The 26,967-nt window shown below is 35.0% G+C and overlaps 1 protein-coding gene across 44 annotated transcripts in view; it reads left to right on the forward strand.

Moving 5' to 3' along the window:
* PTPRD (protein tyrosine phosphatase receptor type D) overlaps positions 1 to 26,967 on the forward strand; it is a 2,277,302-nt gene that overhangs the window by 855,981 nt on the left and 1,394,354 nt on the right. For all 44 annotated transcript variants that reach the window (XM_045069786.1, XM_045069815.1, XM_045069785.1 and 41 more), the window contains one exon: positions 15,513 to 15,554. The gene's annotated coding sequence lies outside the window, so the exon portion shown is untranslated. The remainder of the gene's footprint in view (positions 1 to 15,512; positions 15,555 to 26,967) is intronic.

The raw sequence follows: 26,967 nt of genomic DNA on the forward strand, positions 1-26,967 counted from the left end.
TATGTTAACTATACTGGAATTCTTTTTAAAAATCCCATGTAAGGTCATAAAAATAAAAGAGGTGTCATGATGACTTGAGAGTCCCCTTAGGAAAGTTCACTATACGTTCAGAAGGAAATTTGTAAAAGAGGAACAAACAGTACAATGATTTGTAATCTAGAATGTGAGATTAGATGTTAAATTTTTTTCCTTAAATATAAATTGTGAGTACTATGGTTGAAAATTTATTAACACCAAAAAAATCACACAAAGTTTGTGAGCTCACATGAAAATTATGCCCCTAAATTTTCTGACAGTATACACTTTAACATTTTCCTACAATATATTCTTTAATTTCTAAAAATCTTTTTGATATAAGAGTGCTTCAAAGTCGGCAAGACTATTTTTAAAGTACGTTAGTTTCTTGCTCTGCACAGCTATTTTTAGAATATGACCCTTAAATTACATGCATTATGTGTCAAAGTATAAGAAATTTTACTTTTAGACATATGAACAGCAAATATGGCTTTGATTACCTTATACGGAACCTTTTGCACTCTTCAAAGCTTTCTGTGAATCTGTCTGATGACATATTAATTCAAATTACATTGTCTTATTTTGTGCCTTCTGTAGTTATTCAGCTTTATCACAAACTCACCAAGAGTCTCCGCCCCTCCCCCACACTCCGCTTAAAATCACTAATGGATTTGCAGCTAACCTCTGGCTTCCGTTGCTGTCAGTTGCCTTTGGTATCAACTGTGTATGCATTGAGCTGATAAGTACTGTGGCTCATTTTACTCTTGAGCAAACCAAGTTTAAGGAAAAAAAAAAAAAAACAGGAAGCAGGGATGGAAAAAAATACATGAATAATTACTTTAGTTTGAGATGAACATGGTGAAAAATAACTTAATTGCTTCCTAACTCTTGGCAAGATATAATGAAATGAGACTTTGTAGGTATGGAAGGTGAGAGGAGAGTCCTAGAGCAAAAGGTAGGGTATAAACAAGGGGTAGGGCATGGCTTTCCTGTGTTCTCAATTATAGTTTCCTTCGACTCTTTCAAACCCTATTTTATTCTATATTATCAGTTTGACAAAACTATAATTAAAAGGTACATCTTGGTTTAATTATGGATTCCTTCCCATATCAGTGGCTATTCCTCAATATTCCCAGTGTCATCGTTTCACATTACATTTTAATTTGTTAGTTCTCCAGGAAGAACAGTGTACTCTAGCATATAAAGCATTACTTATAATGACTCAGTAGACTAACAAAGCTTTTGTTGAAAGGAGAAGTTTAATGAAAAGATTTTGCTTTTCTAGGTCAAATTATTAGCTCAGATATTATGCAAGAGAGGAATTGACAATTTCTAATTACATTGTATAATATGCTTACTTAAGAAACCAAAATATGTATAAAATGTATACCTCCTGTAATAGGCAAGAAAATAGCATTTAATGATATGACATATGAAGAGAATCTGAAACAAACAATCCCACTATTAGAAATAACTTTTAAGAATTGCTATTGAGGGCACCTGGGTGGCTTAGAAGCCTCTGCCTTCGGCTCGGGTCATGATCTCAGGGTCCTGGATCGAGCCCCGTGTCGTGCTCTCTGCTCAGCGGGGAGCCTGCTTCCTTTCCTCTCTCTCTGCCTGCCTCTCTGCCTTCATGTGATTCTGTCAAAATAAATAAAATCTTTAAATTAAAAAAAAAGAATTGCTATTGAATGGATGAATGCTTTCAGTATTGTTCCTTTTATTTTAAAATAATGATAATCATCTATGATAACCTAGGAAGAACTGAAACAAAATAGTTGAATATAAATTTAAAGGTGTAATCATAAATTTCATGGTAATTTCGTTGCTTATCTTCATGTATTTAAATTACATGATGTCATATTTTGTGCTTGTCTATTCAGATATCTTGAACCAAATACTATTTAAGTCTGTCAACAGATATTTATAAATTACTTACCAGAAGAATAGCATTAAACTAGGCAAGTTCAGAGGAAGCAGGCGCACTACCCGCAAAAGAATAAAATGACCTTTAATTCTGAGGATTTCTGAGTACTCAAAATAGCATTTAGATTTCAAATTGAGAATTATTTATTAAACAATGCCTTCTTATGATAATAGCTCAGAAGTCCTGATAGGATAGTGCAATTAAGGAAGTAAGACTCCTGCAGCAATCTTTCCTCTCCTTTCATCCTACACATGAAACCTCAGAGCTATTTATGTTTACTACAATTATTCCTCAAAAACAGGATGTACTGGGCAAGTAGTTCTGAACAGAGGGATCTAGTTTTAGTTTTGCTACTAATTACCTGTCTAAGCCTGAACAAGTTCCTCAACTTCTCAAAGCCCCTCAAATTCTCTCAGCCCAGGTTCTATTCTCTCTTAAATGAAAGGTTTAAAAAATTGTTTCCATTTGCTACAATTAATAAATTTGTCACTTACCTCAGTGTTGAAAGGTCCATGTTTTTCAATAATCTATGAAAGATGCAAATGTGGTCCTTCAGTCAATGGGCTATCAATCTGAGCACTCCCAGCAGTGACTTGAAGGGGTTAGGAATTTTTAGATGTTATCTGCCTTTTCAATTATACCCTCAATGATGGCTTTAAGATATATATATGACAGTACATTTTATGACATCCAGCATGTGTTTATTCTTTACTGTTCACACACACACACACATACAGGCACTGTGACGGGAAAGTGCAGATTATTAGGAAACTTTCTAGAGAAAGAATCCAAGCAACTATTGTGGTCAGGAAATATTTGAGGAGAAGGATATCTGAGTCAAGATCTGACAAAGATTAGAAGTTAGCTGAGAGATAATAAGGGAAGTTGTGTTTTGGTAAAAAGGAATCATAAAATATTATTGGTCAGAGGGAATAGTCCTTTTGAAAATTCTAGAATTTCAGTAAGCTTGAAGTTCAACTTTGTAAGTTTTAACCTAATTTAGTGGAAGGAAACTAACACCTGTTGAAAATATACTGTGCCTAAAGCAGTATGTTTGGTGTTTTAGACTTGTGTTAACAGGGTATGTTGTTTGTCCCTGGATTGCCAAGGGAACCTCATGTAATGCTTCAACTATGCAACTACTTGATAATGGTCATTTCTGATCTACTTGCTTTGATCTTCTAATCTCACCATTGCCTTTTACTGATGAATCACATCTAGCCTGTACTTCTGCCTTTGGAATATCTTCTTTATCCAATCTTTTCTAACCTCTTCCTTCTATTATGCAGATGGGATTTTAGACAATGTCTCCTGTACAAACCCCTCTCACTAATTGTGTTGAACACTATTTTGTTGTTTTTTTCCCTTTTTGTCCTCCAATAGTGCTCTAATTCTCTTTGTAGATAGGTACAATTTATGAATTTCATTTATTACAAAACATTCTACAAAAAATAGTAAAACTTTTCTTTAAAGTTACTGTAAAATATTGACATGTTTCCAAAATTATATATTTATCTTTGGGAGATATATTTATTCTTTGAAAACTATGCAACTAGCTGTGTGTGTGTAAAGACAAATGTGTGTGTTTGTGTGTTGAGGATATATTAGACAAAAGTGGTATCAGAAGTTCATGTTTTTATTTTTTTTTCTCCTCCCAAATAAGAATTCTAAACTTAAAATTTGAAAAAGAAATAAATTTTGGTCATCTCATTTTATAGACAATCTGAAACTCAGAGATAAGGATGTGTCTCGTTTTCCTCCATTCAGTTCCAAGGCTCTTAATATAATATAGGATAGCCATGAGTGCATGTCTGTTTCACAATGTGAGCTTGTATACGGCAAGGTGTGTATTTATAAAACTACTTGGTGGTGCCCGGACTATACTCACATGGATGCTCAATTTAAAAAGTATTTTTAGAGGATGACGGGAAAATTGATTCTCTGAATTTCTGCCTTTCAACCCAGAGGATAGGGAAAGTATGTACTGACTATTTGGAAAATGTGTGCGTAAAATTAGCTGGCTATTATCTAGTTAAGAAATAAACTCAGCTGTCTGGTGTGCTATGAAGTGGAAGTGACTGGTTGTTAGAAAGAGGATATAAATGGTGCTTTATGAAGCTATATTGATTTTTTTTTGTTTTCAAATTAAGGTTTTGAAAAGAAGTAATTTTAAAGATAAGGAAAAGTTTAGTGAAAGTCACCATCTTTAACATGTTATGGCTGATTAGGTTATTTAACTAGCATCTTTGGTTTTCTGTTGTGAGATAACAAGGAGTAGACTATATTTTGGATTTTTTTTTGCATGTACATATTTTCTATCCATTCATTCAATAAATCTTTACTAAGTGACCATTATGTGTCAGGCATCATGGTAAGTGCTAGAAAAGAGAGAGGGGAAGAAAAGTCCCTTCTCTTTGGGAACTGGCCAGTGTTTTGAAACAAATATGCCTTGAAAGCAATAATTATAGTCCAGGGATATAAGACATATGCAAGACATATGAGCTTTTAGGGGCATATAACTACGCCCAAGAGAAGAAAGGAAAGGCGGATGGGGTAAACTGCGCTCTGAAGGACTCACCCTGAGCTAAGTTCTCATTTAGGAGGAGAAATACAAAAAGAGTATTCAAAGAACAAGGAACAGAACATGACAAACATAGACGTGAAAATGCACATGGTATACTCAGGGAGGAGCAAGTGGTTTTTTGTTGTTATGTTGTTTGTTTGTTTGTTTGATTTCTAGGAGTGGAAGTGTGATATAGGTTAATGGTGGGAGAGGAGACTGCTAAGCAAGACAGGAACTATTTACTTCCTGAAATACCAAAACAAGAAGTTTACTTATTGTCTGGAGTGATGGGGAATCTCTTTTAGGGCGTTAATGGCAAAAGGACCCAACAGAATTTTCTCTTGAATAATAATTCACAATTGAATGGAAGATGACTTGGATGAAGATAAAATCTTTTAAACAGGGAGATTAATAAATTGTAGCTTCTGGATGCTACATAAAATTTCCACTTACCATTCTTCTTCTAGAAGAAAGTTTAGGTATAGAACTATAAATACTCAAAAATGAGTGAATCCGAGATTACAATTCTAATTATTGCATTCTACAATGAAGAAAGTGAGGTTAGATGGGTTAAATGACTTGCCCAAAGCCAGAGAGTTTCTGACAAAACTGGAATTTAGGACCCTGATCTCCTCTTTCTTAAAAAGCATGGATTAAAATTCACAAGGAACCAGCCCTTTAGCTCCACAGGAATATTTTAGCTGAAGTATTAATGATGATGTGTCTCTGTTAGCAGTACCATAAAACAAGTGACCTTCATGGACAAAACTCTGTGGTTAAAATTAAAAAGACAAAGGAAAATGAGATCTGATTATTAATGTAATTAGTTGATGATCCAGTGGGGTGACAGATCCATAAATGCCAGCCATAGACTGATGATAATGGAGCATTCAAATCTCCAAACTGGTGCTCAAGTCCTGCTCTCAGAAATAATGAGGGACCTGCTTCCTCTCTTCTGTCTCCTTGCAAGGTGCTAATGCTATGTTCCGAATAATGATGTGCCAAGCCAGCGTAATGTCAGTGCTGCTCTTGCTGCACATTAATTCCACTATTTGTTTTCTGTTGCTACAAAGTCTGAGGTTTTGAAAATTGGGCGTTTACGAAGTGCTATCATGAATAGGACAGGGAAAGAATATTATGATTAACCCTTCTTGAGGATTGTCAGATTCACATGTTCCTACAACTCAAAAGTATGTTAAGGGTATAACACCCTAGGATCTTTTTATTTATTTATTTTAAAATAATTCCCCTCAAGGGGCGCCTGGGTGGCTCAGTGGGTTAAGCCGCTGCCTTGGGCTCAGGTCATGATCTCGGGGTCCCAGGATCAAGTCCTGCATCGGGCTCTCTGCTCAGCAGGGAGCCTGCTTCCTCCTCTCTCTCTCTCTGCCTCTCTGCCTACTTGTGATCTCTGTCTGTCAAATAAATAAATAAAACCTTAAAAAAAAAAATTCCCCTCAAGACCTCTATCAGAGTGCCTAAATCACATTTAAAAGTATAATTTGGCACCTTACTTGTTACTGGCTGCTTCCAACCAAATATTTCAGTGCCCAAACAGAATTAGTTATGCATGTAAAGAACAGAACACCTTACAGGTCCATATGCTCATTCAGGTGGGTAGCCTTAGTTGGCTGTTAAATTTGAGAGTATCCACAGAGATTGCTCAGTCATCAACCACAGTAAGGATGTGATTTGCCCAAGAATACAGGTTGATAAATGATGGAACTATTGCCTGAATTCTACAACCCTCACCCAAGATATCCCATATCCACGGTGTCAAAAGGAACTTGCCCTATGGCTAATTTACTATTGTTTAAGAACTGAAATAATTCTTGGGGCGCCTGGATGGCTCAGAGGGTTGGTTAAAGCCTTTGGGCTCGGGTCATGATCCCAAGGTCCTGGGATCGAGCCCCACTTCGGGCTCTCTGCTCAGCTGGGAGCCTGCTTCCCTTCCTCTCTCTCTGCCTGCCTCTCTGCCTACTTGTGATCTCTGTCTGTCAAGTAAATAAATAAAATCTTATAAAAAGAACTGAAATAATTCTTAAAGGGGTCTAATTTCCTGAAAGGAATGCAAGTATCAATATTGTACCAGTTCCAAAGAGTCTAAATTTCAGAAATAAAATTTTATAAAGAAGTTCTCTGCGAAGGTGGAATGAAAGTCAACCTTCAAGTGTTTCAGTGATTATTTGAGGACTAAGCAGTACATGGTGATTTAAGGTACCTAGCTTAGGGAATGTCCCTAAGGGGTCCAACCCATTTCACCTGTCTGCAGAATTAGTAGGATAAGAGATTAACACGGTGTGTCTCTGGAATAAAACATTGATTTTGTTTGTTAGGGAGATATATGGCAATTGTAGAAAAAAATAGAAAATATAGAAAAATATAGAGAAGAAAATCACCACTTAGAGATAACCACCAATAATATTTTCACATATATTTCCCATGTTTTTCTATGTACATACTACACCAAAAAGATGCCATATGTGTCTGCTCATGGTTCATAGAAATCACTAAGTGATGGAATGTTCCAGGCACCCCAGTGACAATGTTGCCTCAACAAGGTGAATTGGTAGGGCGCCTGGGTGGCTCAGTGGGTTAAAGCCCCTGCCTTCAGCTCAGGTCATGATCTTAAGGTCCTGGTATTGAGCCCCTAATAGGGCTCTCTGCTCAGCGGGGAGCCTGCTTCCTTCTCTCCCTCTCTGACTGCCTCTCTGCCTACTTGTGATCTCTGTCTGTCAATTAATTAAAAATGTCTTTAAAAAAATAAGGTGAATTGTCACCTATAACCATGGGGCATTTACAATGTTTCTTCATTTCTTAAAATATGAACTTGCTAAACTCTTTGGTAATAATTGTACAACAAGGTTCAGATGGTTTCAATAAAATGACATAGATACATTGTAACAAGTGGACATAACAAAGTATAGAACTTTTTTTTTTTAATTTATTTATTTGACAGAGAGAGATCACAAGTAGGCAGAGAGACAGGCAGAGAGAGAGGGAAGCAGGCTCCCTGCTAAAGCAGAGAGCCTGATGCGGTGCTCGATCCCAGGACCCTGGGATCATGACCTGAGCTGAAGGCAGAGGATGAACCCACCGAGCCACCCAGGTGTCCCCAAAGTATAGAACTTTAAAAAAAAATATTTATGTCATGTCATGAGATACTTTGTGATACCTCTGTTAAGGAACAAAAAGAGACTACCTCTTGATCCTCCAAATGAGAAAGGAAAGTTTGAATTGAATTTAATCAGTTCTAATTATTTTGGATAAAATAGAGGAGGCAGGTCACTTGAATACTGAAGTAGTTACCAGCTTGTACTAACAGATTATAACTGTGGAAACCTCTTTCTCCCTGATCTTCCTGAGATGATGAAGGACTCCACTAAGATACTGTCATGAGTCATGTCTGCTTCTTAGAATTCAGAGTGCTTTATTAATTTATAAAGTCTACTCTCCATGTGTAGGGTGGGAGAGAGAAAGGAGGTTGGTAGTAAAGAGTAAAGAGAAATTCCTGAGTAAAGAGTAAAGAGAATTCCTGTTTGTGGGGAGTTTTACGTGATAGTAAAGAGAATTCCTGTTTGTGGGGAGTTTTACACGATAGAATCCTATTGTATCCTCATCTGGTCACTTAAAACTATAAAATTCATTTTATATTCTCATGCCACTGAAAACATGGTTGCAAATAAAAGCACAAAAGTTCCTTATCTAGGGGAGAAACTCAGTTGTTCTAATCTGTTAGAAGATATATAACATGCTTCCTTTTTCAAAAGAGAAGAGTTAATATAAATAGTGGTAAAGTGGATTATCAATTCATAAATGTTTGCCAGGATCTGTTGATATGTCCTTTTGAGAGATTCCTGGGAGAGAAATAACTGGGTGAAAATGAGCAACTATTTTTAAGTCTTTGATACCTGCTGGCAAATTGCTTTCCGAATTCATGCTACCACTAACAATGAATGAAGATGACAATTTCATCATACCTGCTCAATACTAACAAAACAAATAACACAAAAATCTTGCTTTATTAAAAAAATATTATTTGCTTTTTGCAGAGAAATACCCTCAAATACAGATATAGGTCATGCTGTTCTCAGCAATTAGAGTCATTATGATAGACTGTTCCTTAGGTCAGAAATGGATCACTTTGAGAATACATTTAAAGAGCAGGAAGTTGTGTCCATGGATAGACATGCCCTTATATCCTAGGAACATCCTTGCAAATTTTTTATGCAAGAAGCCTATGAAAGAGAAAGATAATTATTACATGGGAAATGGGGCATCACTGAGGATAAAATTTGCTTCTTGTCACATGTTGAAGTAGAGGCATACTCTAACTCTAGAAAGTAAAATTCTATTAGTTTTTTAAGGGTTATCATAACAGAAAACAACAGACTGGGATTACACAACAGATTTTTTTTTTCTTATGATTTTGGAGGCCAGATGTCCAAAATCAAGGTGTTACTTGTAGGTGAGGTGTTACTTTATGTGAGGGCTATTCCCCTCAGCTTGTAGATGGCCATTTTTCTCTGAGTCTGCTCATAATCTTTCCTCTGAGGTTCTCTGTGCCCTAATCTATTCTTATAAGGACACCATTTACAATGGATTAGGGCTCATCCTAATGGATTCATTTTAATCTAATTACCTTTTTAAAGACATTCTCTCCAAATATCATCACTTTCAGACTTAATGAAAGCTGGCTTAGCTGCTTTCCTTCCTTCCTTCCTTCCTTCTTTTAAACTTATTTACTTATTTGAAAGAGAGAGAGAGTGCGAGCAGAGTGTGGGGAGCACTGCAGGGAGAGAATTTCAAACAAACTCCCTGCTGAGCACGAAGCCAGGTGCAGGGCTCGAACATGACCCATGATCATGACCTGAGTGGAAACCAAGAGTCAGATGCTTAATAGACTAAGCCAATATAATATAGGATAGCCATGAGTGCATGCCTGGACTAAGCCATCCAGGCACCCCCAGGTGCCATAAGAATTTTGAGGGCACACAATTCAGCCCATAATATAAATATATTAAAATTTCTGGTTTGCCCTTATAAAATATTCACAATGCACTATTCTTGATGGTAATCCCCTTATTCACTAATTATTATTATCTTTTTAAAAATATATATATATATTTTTTAGATTCTATTTATTTATTTAACAGAGAGAGATCACAAGCAGACAGAGAGGCAGGCAAAGAGACAGAGGGGGAAGAAGGCTTCCTGCTGAGCGGAGAGCCTGATACAGGGCTCTATCTTAGACCCTGGGATCATGACCTGAGCCAAAGGCAGTGGCTTTAACCCACTGAGCCACCCAGGTGCCCCTAATTATTATGACAGCATTTCCGTCTTTTATGACAAAAAAATATGTTACACACTGCGATCATTCTGATTTTGAATTATGTCCACAAGCACACCAGGTCAGCTACTCAAGTAGATACACAAAAAGTAGATTTAGTAATAACTCTATTTGGTCTCATAAGTTCAGTTTGCATACTATATAGAGCATCTTTCATTGAAATAAAGCATATCTACTGGACTCGTTCTTGAAATTGGATCATACATCAGTAAGGACATAAAATTTCAAGATAGGTTTAGAAGGTAAGTCATTTTAATGACTTCTTATATATCTGGAAATTATATAAACTATACGAACAAATTGATTGGCTACTAATAAATGCTTAATAAAAGGAAAATAACAGAAACTCAACCAATTCTAAAGCATTCATATTGGGCATAAGGAGCATTAGTCATTGTGCTCATGATTTATTTTGGAGTAAAATAGTGATTCTCTTTTAGTGAAGTGGTTGTTGACTTACATGTTTTGCAAGAACAACTCTTACTGTGGTCTTGCATTACTATGTACATATGGACCTTTTTTTTTTTTTTTGGTTTTGACATCTTAAAAATTGTATTTATTTTCATTATGATAAGTGTACTTTTTAATCGTCATTAACTATTTCACCCACCCCCCTTCACCTCTGGTAACTGTCAGTTTGTTCTCTATAGTTGATTCTATTTCTTCATTTATCTCTCTCTTTTTCCTTTGCTCATTTGTTTATTAAATTCCATATATGACTCAGATCATATGGTATTTGTCTTTTCTGATTGACTTATTTTACTTGGCATTATACTTTCCATTTTATGTTGTTGCAAATGGCAAGATTTCATTTTTATGGCTGAATAATATTCCATTTCTCACACACACACACACTTCTTTATCCATTCATCTATTGATGGACACTTGGGCTGCTTTCATAGTTTGGCTATTGTAAATGATGCTGCAGTAAACATAGGGGTGCATGTATCTCTTTAAATTAGTATTTTTATATTCTTTGGTTAAATAACCAGTAGTGTGATTACTGGATGATAGAGTAGTTCTATTTTTAATTTTTTGTGGAACCTTTATACTGTGTTCCAGAGTGGCTTCACTAGTTAGCATTCCCACCAACAGTGCAAGAGGGTTCCATTTCTCCACATTCTCTCCAACACCTGCTATTTCTTGTGTTGCTAATTTTAGCCATTCTTACACGTGTGAGGTGATAGCTCATTGTAGCATTGATTTGCATTTCCTTGATGATGGCTGATGTTGAACATCTTTTCATGTGTCTGTTGGTCATCTGGTTGTCTTCTTCAGAGAAATGTCTGTTCATGTCTTCTACCTATTTTAATAAGATTATTTGTTTTCAGGGCGTTGAGTTGTATCAGGTTGGGTTTTTTTTTATGTATTTTGAATACTAAACCCTTATCAGATATGTCATTTGCAAATATCTTCTCCCCTTTAGAAGGTTGCTTTTAAGTTTGATGTATTGTTTCCTTTGCTGTGCAGAAACTTCTTATTTTGATGTAGTCCCAATAGTTTATTTTTCCTTTCACTTTCCTTGCCTTAGGAAACATAACTAGAAAAATGTTGCTTTGGCTTATGTCAGAGAAATTATTGCCTGTGCTCTCTTCAAGGATGTTCACAGCTTCAGGTCTCACATTTAGGTCTTTAATCCATTTTGAATTTATTTTTGTGTATGGTGTAAGAAAGTGGTCCACTTTCATTCTTTTGTATGTAGCTCTCTCGTTTCCCTAACACCGTTGGTTGAAAAGACTGTTTTTCTCCTATTGTATATTCATTCTGCTTTTGATTAGATCAACTGACCATTTAATTAAGTGTTTATTTCTGGGTTTTCTATTCTATTCTACTAATCCATGTATCTGTTTTTATGTCAATACCATACTGCTTTCATTACTAATGTTTTGTAATATAACTTGAAGTCTGGTATTGTGATACTTCCAGTTTTGTTTTTCTTTTTCAAAATTGTTTTGGTTATTCAATCCTTGAAAGAAATCAACAAAGTGAGACATGACCTGTTTTTTAGATTGGGAGTCCCACTAAATTAATATCAAAGAAACATTATACTTTGCAGGTTAAATACTCTGAGCAACATGATAGTAATGAAGTATCCTCAAATGAGCAAAATCAGAATAGTGTAAAATTATACATTAGTTTATATTAAATAGTAGTAATTATTATGTTTCAAACATTAGTTTTTATTCAAGTTGCCATGTATATTATATCTTTATGTTAATAATCAATAGAAATGTACCTTAGTTTTGCTTAAAGTAGTTGTTCTTTTGGGGTAAAGTAAAAATAAAATAAAAATATTAAATCACCTTATTTTCCTTTAGAATGATTTTGGGTAACTATTGAGTTGTGAATTCAAATTTCTAATAATAATAAGGTAAATAATCGCTCTCTTAAACTAAATTATTTCAAATGGCATAATGTCTGAATGTTTGAAATTAGTGTTTTTGTATAAAAGTAAAATCAAATAATAACATTTGAGAAGAGGAGTGGAAATACCGTGACATACAGGGCTCAGACTGGTATAGTAAAAAACTTGATGACAAGTATCTAATCAATCTGGGTTTCATACATGGCTACATTAAGTGCTAGGTCAGCAGTGTTTAAATAGATTACTTGCAACTAAAATATTCTCTGTCAAGAACCTTGGCCAAAGTTAGCTCTCTTTTTCCTGGAAGATTCACTCTATGTAAATGATGTGATGTCATGATTTGGGAGGGTTTGTGATGCGCTGAGGTAGGGGGAGGCTTGACCTCCTCTGTTAAGACAGTATTTCTCAACTTCAGCACCTGACTGATCTTTTGGGCTGCGTGAATCTTTTTTGTGGGGGGCAGCTCTGTGAACTACTGAATGTTTAACAGCATCCGTGGCCTCTACCCACTAGATGCTAGTAGCGTCTGGTAGTGTCCCACCCCCAGCTGTGACCCCCAAAATGTCTCCAGAAATTGTTATATAGGAATGGGAGGAGGAAATCAGCCTTGGTTGAAAAAAACCTGAGTTAAAAAAATAAAATGATGTAAATAGGTCACTACCTCTTCTTCAGGTCCACCACCAGATCTATAAAGATAACTTCTCATCAAAACATACTTTACCAAATATATTGCCTACCTTTCAGGTTTGGCATTTACCACTTTGCTTATTAAGGCTGTAGTTCTTTTCTTCTCCCTTTCCTATTATGTTCATTTTCTCTTATCAAGTCTTTTCTCTCCCCTCTCTAAATTTACCCTATACTCAGTTAAACCAAACTTCAAAAATTATGTTCCTACACTTTCCTTCTGCAATTGATTCCTATTTATAGGAGAGCAGGTCCTGATCTGAAAAATCATAGCAAACAAACTTAATCCTATCTTTTAAAGCCCTGACTATCCCTAATGGCCAGGGAAATAGAGATTTTAGTAGCTGAAGATTGTCTGCTCTGTGAGTCCAACTCCGACTTTGTTCCTACCATGTCTTCCTGTGATAAATTTCTTATAGCCTGGCAGTAACAATGGGTCTCCAGTTTTGTACTTTCTCTTTGCCACATACGTCTGCTCCCATGGATATTAGATAATTGGATTTTTGCTTGACCTGTGGAAAACTTTAAGTACCTCCCTGTCATTTAAGAAGATTTTCTGTTCCTCTAGTCATGCCAGACCACAAGTAAAACACAGAACATAGAATTACAGCTATTTACTAACCACTTAAAATCCCTTATTGAAAAAAAATGCCACTTTTACTTTGGTTTCTTTTATGACTCCTTCATGAATAAAATTTGCATTCCATAGTTATGTTTCTCAATGGTTTCTTATAATTATATTTGGGCAAATATAATTATACTAAAATGTAAGAAATACAAATGGAGATTTTCACACTTGAGAGATGATTAGTAGACTAGAAATACCAACTGACATAATTTTTAAATATCCAAATTACTTCATATTTTTGAAGATTTTTGAAGAATTTTTACTTTCAAATATTTTGTAGTTTTCAATAGTGAACATTTATTGGCTATTTATTATGTCCTAGGAAAAGTTTCTAAGCAATTTATTTGTATTAACCCATTTAGTCTTTATAACAACTTCACTGTAAGTAAAAAACAAAAACAAAAACAAAAACTGAGGGTCAGAGAGGGTTATGTAAATTGTCTAAAGTCCAGTGTGGCTAGTAATCCAGGGTCCAAGTTTCAAATCCAAGAAAAGTGAGGTTCTAGGTTTGGCCATACAATAAAGAAGATGGCCTAAAATTGTTGGGGGCGGGGGTCACATGCAGACATCATGCATATGTATGCTTGAATTTATGCACATGTCTAGTGTGCTTGAAGAATGGCTGAGGGTATATTTTGGCTTACCCAAAGGAATGGTTCCCTTACATTATCCAGGGACTCTTGAGGCATTTCCACATAACAATGAGAATCCTTTAACTGATAGTGGATTTGGTTTACTTGGTTATCCACTCAGGTGCCTTCTAGAGCTAAAGTTGTTTGGGTCTATGAACTTTAAACATGAAAGAAAAACATACTTTTATGTTTACTTTATGGATGCTATTTTTTTTTAATTTTTAAGATTTATTCATGTAGAACTTTAATTCCAATATACTGGTAGAAATCAAAAATAAAATTAATTTCTTCTGATTTTTCCTCCCATATCTGGAAATTTTAAGTAAATAGAATGCAAAAAATATGAAAAAAACCAGTGGTTCTTTGATTTTACATTTAATTGAAGTTCTTATAATTAACATTATCACAGTTGCAATGGGAGTTCTAAGATTAAAATCTGTGCTTTTATGTCAGTTGGGTGTCCATGTATTTGGAAATGTGACACTGTGTCTAATACAATAAAAAATAGAAGAAAATGATAGAAATATTGGTTTTAATGCAGCAATGCATGATTCAGTTTCCTCCTCTGATTTTAAAGTACACAAGTTCATTTGAACATATCTAAATCTATTATCTGGGGGCGCCTGGGTGGCTCAGTGGGTTAATCCTCTGCCTTCAGCTGGAATAGAGCCCCGCATTGGGCTTTCTGCTTGGCGGGGAGTCTGTTTCCCTTCCTCTCTCTCTGCCTGCTTCTCTGCCTACTTGTGATCTCTGTCTGAAATAAATAAAAATCTAAAAAAAAATTAAATCTATTATCTGCACATACATTCTAGCTTAACTGCCTGAAAATTTGAAATATTACTACAGTGAAATGATTCTCTTAACTTTAACTGTTGTTCTGTTGCCATTTTTTGATGAACAAATATTATAGGACTTTTGTTATCATAAAACCTGCTTAACCTGCTTCCTCCTTCTTATTTGGAACATAATAATTTGCTTAGCATTTTTGAAAAATGTTTTCTGAATTTTTCCCTGAAATTGACTTTTATGTATCAGGAACTTAATCTGCCTTTATGTTTCTTTCTAGGAAAGAAAAATGTTTATTTTAAGATACAAAAAAAATAAAGTTCCTTTAGAGAACTTTATTGAGAAGTATATCAGAATATTTACACTTTTTCCTGTTCTTCTTAATAGACTAAAGCAAAATAAAAAAGACAAAAACAGAATATTTTTGAAGTTACTGGACAGATAATAGTATTAAGCGATGGTTGAGGTTTAAACCATTTTTTAAAAATTTTATGTGTTGGTATTTTTCAATCTGTTTCTTATACTAAGTATATTAATGAGAATATATATATATTTTTTACAATAGGTTCCTGTCCTGAGACCACAGCAGAATGTGCCTTGGACAAAGGTATGCACATTTAAAATATATTTCCATTGTTTTCCATTAGTAAAGTATATAAATATAAATTTTATAGTAATAAAAATATTATAAAAATTATTAGTGTAATATGCTTATATATATGGAAGTATAGTACATGTTCATGTTTATGATACACTCTTCCATCTGATAGAACATGATACTAGTGAGAAAACATTAGAATCAAAATTCTGATAATTAAATACTTATCATTTCCTTATCACAGAGACCCCTAATTCATACAGCATATATTCAAAGAATAGTTATCACTAATGCCCTTGACAGTAAAACAATGGAACTGTTTGAGGGAAGTTGTTTAACACAGTTTTTAGTGACTCTGATGATTAAATTATTGAAGGTAGGATATAAGCAAGTTAACTATTAGTTAAGAACTATCTAAGAATATCTAAGTTTTGGGGGACCAGAGAATGAAATTATTTTAAAATTCCAAGTTGATTGCGGAAGAAGATGCAAACAGCAAAATAAATAGAGCTTGGTAAAAAGTAAATAAATGCACTGCGGGAAACATAATGGTGAGTGCAAAGCCAGTACAGGATGCTTTTGATTCCAAAATGGAATGTTATTTTACAAGTGTGGACAAAGAACATTTTAAATATCATGAATCATAATAACCTTGAATCCTGAGAAGGATCTGAAAAGAAAAGGTATACATTGAATTAAAAGTACGTAGTGGGAACTCCAGGAGTAAAGACAAAAGGAATTAAGATTCTCAGGGACTGTAAGGGAGAAAGATGAAGGAAGGAACTGGAAACTGATCCCACATACAGAAGCTATGAAAACCAGTCCTCTACAGAGGAAGTAGCAAGAAAAAATCGCTTAAAGTAGCACATAAGGAATGTAAGTTCTGGGCTAAGGTATTAAAAGAAGGATTGTCATTTCTTTGGAGGTACTTAAATAATGAATGGTTCACAAATGTTTGCTTATAGTTTCTCTAAAACTTCTTAGATCATTTACCCTATTTTGAGTCTTTCCACCACACAATGAATTGGGTGAGGCAGTTCTTTGATTTTTTTGTGTGATAAAGTAATTTCATATTTCAAGAAAAGTTGAAAGTTGGTTTGTGCTTAGAAAAAATGTGGATATGTAAATATATGATATCATTAATAATTGATAACCTATTTTATGCAAACATAATACTTGGGGAAATACACATATACTCATCTTTGTATTTTAAATTTGGCTCAAAACATACTGTATGTGTTCTGCCATGTTACGTCTCTATGAAAAAATAAACTTCTATAAGCAAAACATATACATATATGAATAATTGAGATTTAAAAACTGAAACATACTTCTAGTTTTTTTTTTTAGTATGACTCGAGTCTATTTTTCATATACATACATATACATATATATACATATATATGTGTATACATATGTATATACACACTTTATTTTTAAATCTTAGTTACTTTCATGCTCTATTCAGAGACTAGTGTGACTTTTGAATATCTATGTAAAATATGCCAGCCAATGTGCTCTGCCAGACAGAGAATGAATGGCTTCAGACACAAATCTCTGTTGTGTCAAGGCTTTGGCGTGACATTTGACAGGGAACTAAATCAAACATAGCACAATGCAAATAATCATGGTTTCCCATAGATATGCAGCCCCAACTTCAAGCCTGCTGTTAGTCATTACTACTCTTTCCCTTGGTATTTTAGGGAACATTTCCAGTAATAAACTGAAAACTATGGTATTTCCTGGTGCTTTCACAATGCAAAGAAATAGGAAGATCATGACTTTGAAATTGGACCTTCCTATCTTTGAAGTGTGTCTCTGTCACTGACTAGTTGTGAAATCTTGGGTAGGCTGTTTCTGATAAAAAATGAATTTACTAATGCTTGTCACAGGGGTTGCAAGGATATTAAAATGATAAAATTGTCCTAAAGCACCTCTTCTACCTATTACATAATTAAATGCTATTTTACTTCTTCTGATGGGGTTTTGTGTTAGACTTTTTAATGATCATCTCGATCATTTTGTGAATGCAAGAGGATGACTCTAATATACATTTTTAAGTTTCAGGGTGTTTAAGCATGTGCAATAATATTTGTCTCCGTCTTTGGGTAGACATTCTTTCTGGTGAAGGAAGAGTCATTGCAAATTTCTTGATCTTCTTTTACATTTGCTTCCTTTTTTAAAGAGTTGCATGTGATACAAAGGGCCTTTATGTTGCATAAGAGTGTCTGAATCTCCTTCATTTAATTTTAGGCTTTGTTAGTGTGCTCAAGGATAGAAAAACACACTGTAAATGTAGATAGCTTAGCAAAACTGTATCTCCAGAGCATACCCACACTATCTTAGTTTAGTTCAGTAGCTCAGTTCAACTTCCTTCTAGGAAGTTAGTATGTATTATATGCACTGTGCTAGGTGCTAAATATGTGAAGAAGAAAGAGATGTGTTCTCTGCCTGATAAGGACATTACAATCCTGGAAGAGAGAAGACACATAAACACATCACTTAATCAATCAATCAATCGATTAATTTTTCAAAGGATTTTTATTTATTTGAGAGAGAGCATGTGAGCTGAAGAGAGGGGCAGATGGACAGGAAGAGGCAGACTTCCCACTGAGCAGGAAGACCAATGACACAGGGCTCCACCCCAGGACCCTGAGATCATGACCTGAACTGAAAGAAGATGCTTAACATACTGTGCCCTCAGGTGCCCCCCCTGTCATTGAAAGGGGAACACTCTTACACTGTTGGTGGGAATGCAAACTGGTACAACCACTCTGGAAAACAGTTGGGAAGTTCCTAAAGATGTTAAAAATAGAGCTAGGCTATGACCCAGCGATCGCATTACTAAGTATTTACCCTAACGATAGAGATGTAGCAAAAAGAAGGGGTACATGCCCCATAATGTTCATAGGAGCAATGTCCACAATAGCCAAACTGTGAAAGGAGCTGAGATGTCTTTCAACAGATGAATGGATAAAGAAGATGTGATTCATTTATATAGTGGAATACTACTCAGCCATCAGAAAGGATGATTATCTATCATTTACATTGACATGGATGGAACTGAAGGGTATTATGCTAAGTGAAATAAATAAATGGAAATAAAGGCAATTATCACTTGATTTCACTCATATGTGGAATATAAGAAACAGCATAGAGGATCAAAGGGGAAGGGAAGAGAAACTGAATGGGAAGAAATCAGAGAGGGAGACAAACCATGAGAGACACTTGACTCGAGGAAACAAACTGAGGGTTGTGGAAAGGAAGGTGGGTGGATGGGGGTAACTGGGTGATGAGATGCGCACTGTGTGTTATGTACAACTAATGAATCATTGAACACTACATCAAAAACTAATGATGTACTATATGTTGGCAAGTTGAACATCATTAAAAAAAATGATGTAACAGTACAAAAGAGAGATGCCAATGGAGTGCCATTAGAAAAGTCATTTCAATTAATCTAGCTACCTGGAGGAGTGGACACTTCAACTATCTTGAAAGATGCTGAGGAACTGCTCAGGTATCAGTCAAATACAGCAGTGGGAGTACGGAAGTGGTCAAGAATAGGACTGTAACAGTGATGACAGTAATAAAAGTTTAGACTTGAAACTGGGAAGCGAAATTCTCCCACTTAGTTCTTCAAAGTATATATTTAAGATATATTTAGGAGGCTTTTTTTTTAATGAAACTAAGATTTATCATAGTGATATTTATAACATGGCATTAGGAAGCAAATTAACTATTAAATAATAGGGAAACTGAAATAAATTATAAACTTTAGGAGTTTCTGAAATTTATAATTTTGAAGACTATTTAAGGAGGATGTATTCTTAAAAAGTAAGACAAATTGTAAAATAGTGCTATAAGTACCATACCTCTTTTATACATATTCTGTTGTACATATTTATTTAAAAAAACAGACTATTCAAATTATTGTATATACGATGTCCTTTTGTTAGGGTAAAGATTTCAAGAACACATAGATGACTATGAGGAAAGCATTCAGCATTCATTAATAGTGATTATCTCTATGAAGTATACTTAGCTATATGTGTGATTTTTGCTTCCTTTTGAAACTTTGAAATATGTCTTACATTTTATATGATAAACACACTCTAATGTGGCTCCCATGAGTCCTGCCTCCTGAAGTTCAGACCTTGAGTGTGGACAGAACCTTTGACTTGCTTCCAACCAATAGCATGTGATGAAGATGATAGCATTTCAGTTCTTTGATTCTGTTACACTGATAGGTGCTTACAATTCAGATAGGTGCATAATGATATCTCACTGTAGTTTTAATTTTAATTTTTCTAATGACTAATGATTTTAAATATATTTTTATGTGCTTATGTGGCATCCGTGTATCTTCACTGATGAAACGTCTCTTCATGTAGTTTATCTATTTTATAACTGGATAGTTTTTAAACTGTTAATTTTGAGAGCTCTTATGAGTAATGTATTGAATGTATATACATATTGGATGATGGAGAAGTTGAAGAGATATTGGCTGGAAATCTAGACAGGTAAGCAGTCAGGTTTTCATATTAGTCTGAAGCCCTGAGGGAAAGTAATGAAGATTATAAGGCTGTGATAATCAATATGGTGTAGGAGCACATCTTGAGGAGGACAATAACTTCAAGCCCTTGTTTCCCTGAAGCACAGAATGGTCCCTTACCCTCAAAAATTTTATTGTATGTTAATAAATAAAATGTTTCTCCATTACCTGGATTTGAAATTTTATGTGTGTTCTCATTTATCATAGACCTTTTATACTACCAGTATTTGAGTATTTTCAATAAGATATAAAATTTTCCAGTGGGAAACTAAATTAAAGTTTTGGTGTGTGGCAAAGACACAGGAAGAGAAGAAATGTTTGATTTGGTCAAACAGATCTGGAACTCAAATTATCTACAGAAATAGGGTAGATATTTTGTAGAGTTCCTTCTCTAGATTGGTAAGAAAGTTTAGTTCAGAAGGCAAATCCATTATCTGAGATGTGTGGTGATACATCCATGGCAGTCTGGCAGAGCAGGGAAGGTTGGGAGTTTATCATGAGGAAATGTGCAATACCAGCTGAGAGAAGAAAAAAAAAAGGAAGCAATATCTGAAAGTCTAGAAAGACTAGTGAATGTTGGTTAATTGAGGGCATCCAGTGGCAAAGTAACCATTCATCTTTCGAGAGAGACAGTAACTATTTGAAGACATCTGTTTCATTTGCTTGTATTTATAATAGACAGTGTTTATACTCAAAATTGAAAATTAATATATACTGGTGTAAACTGAAATAAGTCCACTCAGTTGAACAGGGACCAAGACGTCCCCAACTGTATGAGCATTAAGCCTTTAGTTGCTGGATTGTGGGGGCTTCTGGAGGAGAGCCCAAGCCTGCAAAGTGAGAAAGCGGGAGCTTGAGTCATTGCCAGTCCAAGTTCTTTATTATTTTAATAATTAGTTCATTCAATACCAGAACAGACTGGCCAAATACAGCCTTGACTACATGTCTATTAGTAGAGGGTTTCAGATCAGGCTAAGAATAAAATGACTAAAGAAAAGGAGCAAGAAACTTGCTTGCTCAAAGATAAAAACTGGTAGAAGGGTTATTTTTGAAAATACTTTACTATGGAGATCATCAAAATTGACTTGATGGAAGAGTCTGAAATACCGAAGGTATAAAACATGATCCTTTTTTCATTAAACACTATCTGCCATGCTTTGAGAAGCCTACTTCCTACTGGGTAGTGTGCTTGCTACCTTCATCACATTTGGGGATCCCATAGCTTTTCAGCCACTTTTTGCTGTCACAAGGTCTTATATTTCTTGTTAAGAATTTTGATTTTTTTAATGTTTCAGCCTCATATTTAATTCATAGATTCTCGCCTTGCCTGGGTGCAGCCTAGACTTGATGTTCAAGCTGCTCTAAAGATGTTCGGGGTAGTAAGTGATGGGGATGAGTGGGAGTGAAGGAAGAGGAGGAGGGTACCAAATGCCCTGATTCCTCACATTTCTTCATCCTTTTCTGTTATTTGTTTGGGTTGGAATAGGGGAAGTAGAAGGACCACAACATTCTTACATGTAACTGTCCTCAGGCAAGTGGCTATCCATTTTCCATTGTTGTCACTGCTGCTTTATCTTCGGCTTTGAGTGTTTCCTATGAATCCGGAGCCCACTTCCTCCACAAATATGCTTTTGGTGTACTTCAGAACACTTTATATAGTTCTATATAGTTAGCTTCTATATAGTTGCCTAGTGTGCTAGGCCTGACTGAGATTCAACCTCTTTCCACCTCTCCTCACCTACCTCCTATCAGGCCCCATATTATGGCCACATCACAGACTTCACATATGGAAAGATATGTGGTTCCCTGCTGCTCTTGATGACATAAGAATTGCCTTAAGCTAAAACTAAACATTAATTGAAACACACAGAAATCAATTGAACAGGAGAGAGTCTACATTGAATGATTTTTTTTTTTTAATAAGGAACGGAAAGGTGGTATTTCTTTAAGTAGGAAAAATTAAGTCTAGTGTGGGAAACTGTGAAATAGACATAAACACATGAGTGTATGTGTGGTGTGCGTGTAAAAATTATTTTTTGAATTTTTTCCACTTTGCTCTTGAAATGAGAGCTGAGTAGTTCAAATACAGCCTAAATGCATTTGCAATGCACCCAACCAGGGTTATTTGAGGAATTTTTCCTCAGAAGTGCTAGAGGTTCACCAGCAGAAATGGCAATGGGGATTATCCAATGTAAACCGTACCTAGCTGATAATCATTATATCTCAAAGAGAACAGCAATGGTACAGTACTATTAAGAACATCCAGGAAATGGTTTTACATGTGTTCTAGACTGTGTAAGGAGATGAGTGAAGCCAAAATAATGAAGGCAGGCTTGCTGAAAACAGGAGAGTCAGAATTCTTGGCTATGATGAGCAGCATAGTAAGGAAAATATACATGTTCAAAAGGATAGGTATATAGGTATACCTTATGTTCTTCTGAAAATTCTGCAAGATAGGAAGATCCATGTTTATTTGGGGAAACTGAGTCACAAAACACATAAGTAAATATGTGACAGGCAAAATTCATTTGCACTGATTCCAAATCGCCCATTCTTTCTATGAAGTAGAAATATATATTCTACATATAGTAGAATAGTTAATACAGACTATTGGAATATAAGAATTGGGTTATAAACTGGGTTTGATTAAAGAATAAATCATTATTTTATAATAAATCCTTGTTCTCAATTTCTGTTTTAGAAATTGTTTTGTTTTCTCTACTGAGAAAGATAACTGAAAAAAAAAAAAACCCTCATAAGATTTATATAAAACATCCTTCTTTTTTCAAATTCAGGAAGTTAGTGTTCTCAGTTGCTTTTGAAAGACTTATTTAAGCCCAGAAGCTGCTATGCTAAAAATTGCAGAATGTCAAATCTACACTCCCCTATACATTTTGTGTTTTATCATAAAATTTAAATAGTTATATGTGCACATAGCAGAGCTATCATTTGCATGAAACTTAACTAAAAAGTAAATAGTAAATGTTTCAAATAGAATATAAAAGATGTAATTGCTTAGCTCCTTTGCACTTCTACTCTTTCTATTATGAACAAGTGCTAAGGAAATGATTGCAAGGGGAATTCCAGGCAACTGTTCCATCTTTATTATATTGCCTGAATTCCTGTGAAGTTTTGCTGATATACTAAGTAGACCATCCAAGTGAAAATAATTCTATAATAAACATTATTTTCGGAGCTTTGAAGAAAACAGTTATTCCATAAAGGTGTTTTATGAAACATGTCCTTGTAAAAACAAACACTCCAGGTAAAATGGGTTCCATGAAAAAAGTAATTTGGGAAACACTACTTACCACATCCCTATATACCCAATCATCCTATGAGAGATTTAGCATGTTTATCAGCACAAGACCATGAATATTTCTGCAGCAAAAGCTATTAATTTTGTTTGCTTTAGCAAAACTTGAACTCAATATAGCCGTGTGGGAGGCAGTATTTTGTAGCAGTCAAGAGAGTGTGGTCTCTGGGGTCAAAAACTGGGTTTAATTTCATTGTCCATTTTTTAAAATCGAGGTAAAATTTACACAATATAAAACTAACTATGTAAGGTGACTCATTCATTGTTATTTAGTACATTAGCAATACATTCACAATCTCTATCTAATTTCAAAACATTTTTATCACTCCAAAAGGAACCCTGCACTCATTAAGTAGTTGCTCCCCATTCCTCCAACCCACCTTGCTCCACTATGAGAAATCCTATGAACATCTACTTACACTCCTTGAGACTCAGTTTTTCTCAGCATTCCTAAAAAGACAGGAATGGCTTTCACTGCATATGGTAGGTGTAAGGCTTCAGTAAAATAATCTATACAGAGCACCTAGAATACTGTTAAGTATTAAATACATGTTTGATAAAAAGTTCAACTTATTTGGCCTTCTTTAGCATCCATGGAGTAACTGAGAAAATACTTTAGAAAAAATGCTAATAGAAGTCTATAGAACAGGGAAAGACCTCTAAGAAGTATTAGAGCAAGGATTCCTTAGGTGCTAATGAATCTCATATGATTAGAATTAGAATTAGAATGAACACTCACATTTATCTCTGTCTTTGCATATAATGTTTATGGCAAAAGTGGTTTAGAGGTAGAAGTTAGAGCAGAGAGGTGTTGAGGGAGGGACAGAAGTCCCCAGGAATTAAGACATGAATGAAGGAGATGAAACAGCTGACACCAACAATAACCAAAGTTTAATTATTTTCCTGTTGATTCCATGGATATTCATGATTATGAGATTTCTAAAAAGTGCCCTTGACATGGAAAAGCAACATATAAAAATATAAAATTATCTATAAGCATATATTTATATTTATGTAAATTCATGCAAATTTAATTATAGGTATAATTTTATATAAATGGAATCATATTCTACAATAGGTGTATAGCTCTAGAAGAATTTTCACTGAAATGAGAGCAGTAATTGCCATACTATTTCAGAAATTCAGGTGTTTTTCATTTGCCTCTGTAATCTTTTCCATAATTTGAAATTTTCTACATGACTATATGCTATCTTAGCAACAGAAACAAAGCAAAATGCTATATCCACTTAATAATAGAGACACTTTGCAATCAGATCTTGTTTGATATTTTTACCTGACTTGTCTTGATAATTGCTGGAAGACAAACCCTTAAGTGTCAAAATGATTCTGTGCCTGATGCACTTCCGCTCAGTTCTTCTGTCTCCACAGAAGAAAGAATAAAGGAGTCTTCCTTTCCCCCATCAAGACAAATTAAACTCTTAAACCCTGGTAATCTACAGCAAACTGGAGCTCTCAATGTCTTTTTTCCTTCTTTCTAGTTCAGTCTGTCCACATTAAAACAAAATAAAACAAAAAATGAAACTCCTTTCTCCCCCAAAACATAATTATATCATTGATTTATAATTCCTTTACAAATTCTACAAAATATAATATACTCAGTGGTTTTTAAAGGAAGAGAATAATTTGTCACTCTTCACTACACAGGCAAGATTTATTTTCTATTCCTAATCTTCAGTCTGTACTTTCTTCATTTGTTTCCTGAACAGGAGGTAACATAGGATGTAAGCTCCTGAAGTGGTTCTTAAACTTGAGTGTCTTCATAGGAATCCTCTGAGATTAAAATGCAAATTAATGGACCCCACCCCAGAGTTGCTTATTCTTGAGAACGGGGTCTGAGACTAGTTTACAGTAATCAAAATGATACTGAGGCGGGGCACCTGGGTGGTTCAGTGGGTTAAGCCTCTGCCTTCCGCTCAGGTCATGATCTCAGGGTGCTGGGATGGAGTCCCGCATCGAGCTCTCTGCTCAGTGGGGAGCCTGCTTCCCTGACCCCCCACCTCTCTCTGCCTGCCTCTCTGCCTACTTGCGATCTCTCTCTCTCTCTTTCTGTCAATAAATAAATAGAATCTTAAAAAAAAATGATACTGAGGCTTGGGTTACACTCTGAGAAACATTGGAAGCTTTATAGCCCTTAATGGCTAAACAGTTTGCAAAACTGTGATTAAAAAAAAAAATTTCTTCCGGTAATGTTTCTTCTAAAAGCATTGGTAGTTTTTTTTAGCTCCTCTCCTTGAAAATGTGTTTGGTTCAGGTAGAGCATGACAGCTTATCCATCATAATAATCATGTGGACTGTCCCCAAATGCCAAATACAGAAACGATCAAACAATCTACTTTTCATTTCATTTCTTTATAGAATAAATATAATCCAATTGCTTATGACAAGTGAAAGAATCAAATCTTCAATTATATTGTTATTAGATTGATGTGATTTCACCAAAATAGTTTTGTTTGCAATAAATTATTTAGTACATAGTATGAAATAGCAATATAATATTTAATTTATATACTATCTATAGTTTAGGATTTTTCTTTAAACTGTCTCAGATGTGCTAACACATTTTTCCCCTAAACACCCCTGAGAAGCAGATAAGAACTGCTATTACCACCAATTGCAGAGAGATTGAATCACTGAGTTAAGTAACTGGAAGAGGGTCATGGAGTCAGTGACTAAGTCAGAACAAACACTTCATCTCCTAACTCCTTGATCAGTAATTTTCTCAACTAATCCTGTTGTGTATATCTCTACCTGTAAGAGTTTACAAGTCATTCAATTTCCTGAGAAATTCTTCATTATGGACATATGAGAATTTGTACCCTCTAGAAGGTTGAGACCTGGAAGTGGAAAATCATATTGAAGACAAGTCCTTACTTTTCAAAGATAACTTAAAAAAAAAATTCCTTGAATGTCCTTGCCACTGTTCCTATTTCACAGAGTACTTCATTCTTTCATTCATTCATTCACTCACTCATTCAGTCAAGGAACTGATATTTACTGAGCACATGTAATGTGTCTAACACTGCAAGTAAACAGGACGTTGTCTTGAGTTTGTGCAGTCTACTAAAGAAACAGACACACATACAAATGGTATGATTTAACAGTTGCTCTCTTGGAACTAGGTATTATGTTCAAAGTGACTTAGGGGAAGAATCTCTGAATCCTTTTCTTCTCAGAAATTTGGAAATTTGAGCTAGGATTTGAAGGAAGGGCAAGAATTTACATGGATTCAATGTGAGAATAGGGGCATGGTCAGAGGGAAAACGTGAAACATAATGTAGCTGTATCCCATCTAAGATATAAGAGCAGACTCCTGGATTCAAAATTCAGAGGGAAAATAAATACATTTATAATTTTTGGAGGGCATTTACACCACATTGGAATCCTCATTTTTGGAACCTGGCATTTTCCAAGGAGAACAATGTGGATCATACTCAGAGAAATGACCCTTAACACCATGAGCTTTCCCCATTAAAAACATTATCTCTCTGGCAGCCATACTGACTTAGAAAACTAGATTTCTCTTTGTTACA

The sequence above is a fragment of the Mustela putorius genome, unplaced genomic scaffold (genome assembly GCF_011764305.1).
Source record: "Mustela putorius furo isolate JIRA1106 unplaced genomic scaffold, ASM1176430v1.1 tig00003944_pilon_pilon_pilon, whole genome shotgun sequence".
Taxonomy (NCBI): Eukaryota; Metazoa; Chordata; class Mammalia; order Carnivora; family Mustelidae; genus Mustela; species Mustela putorius.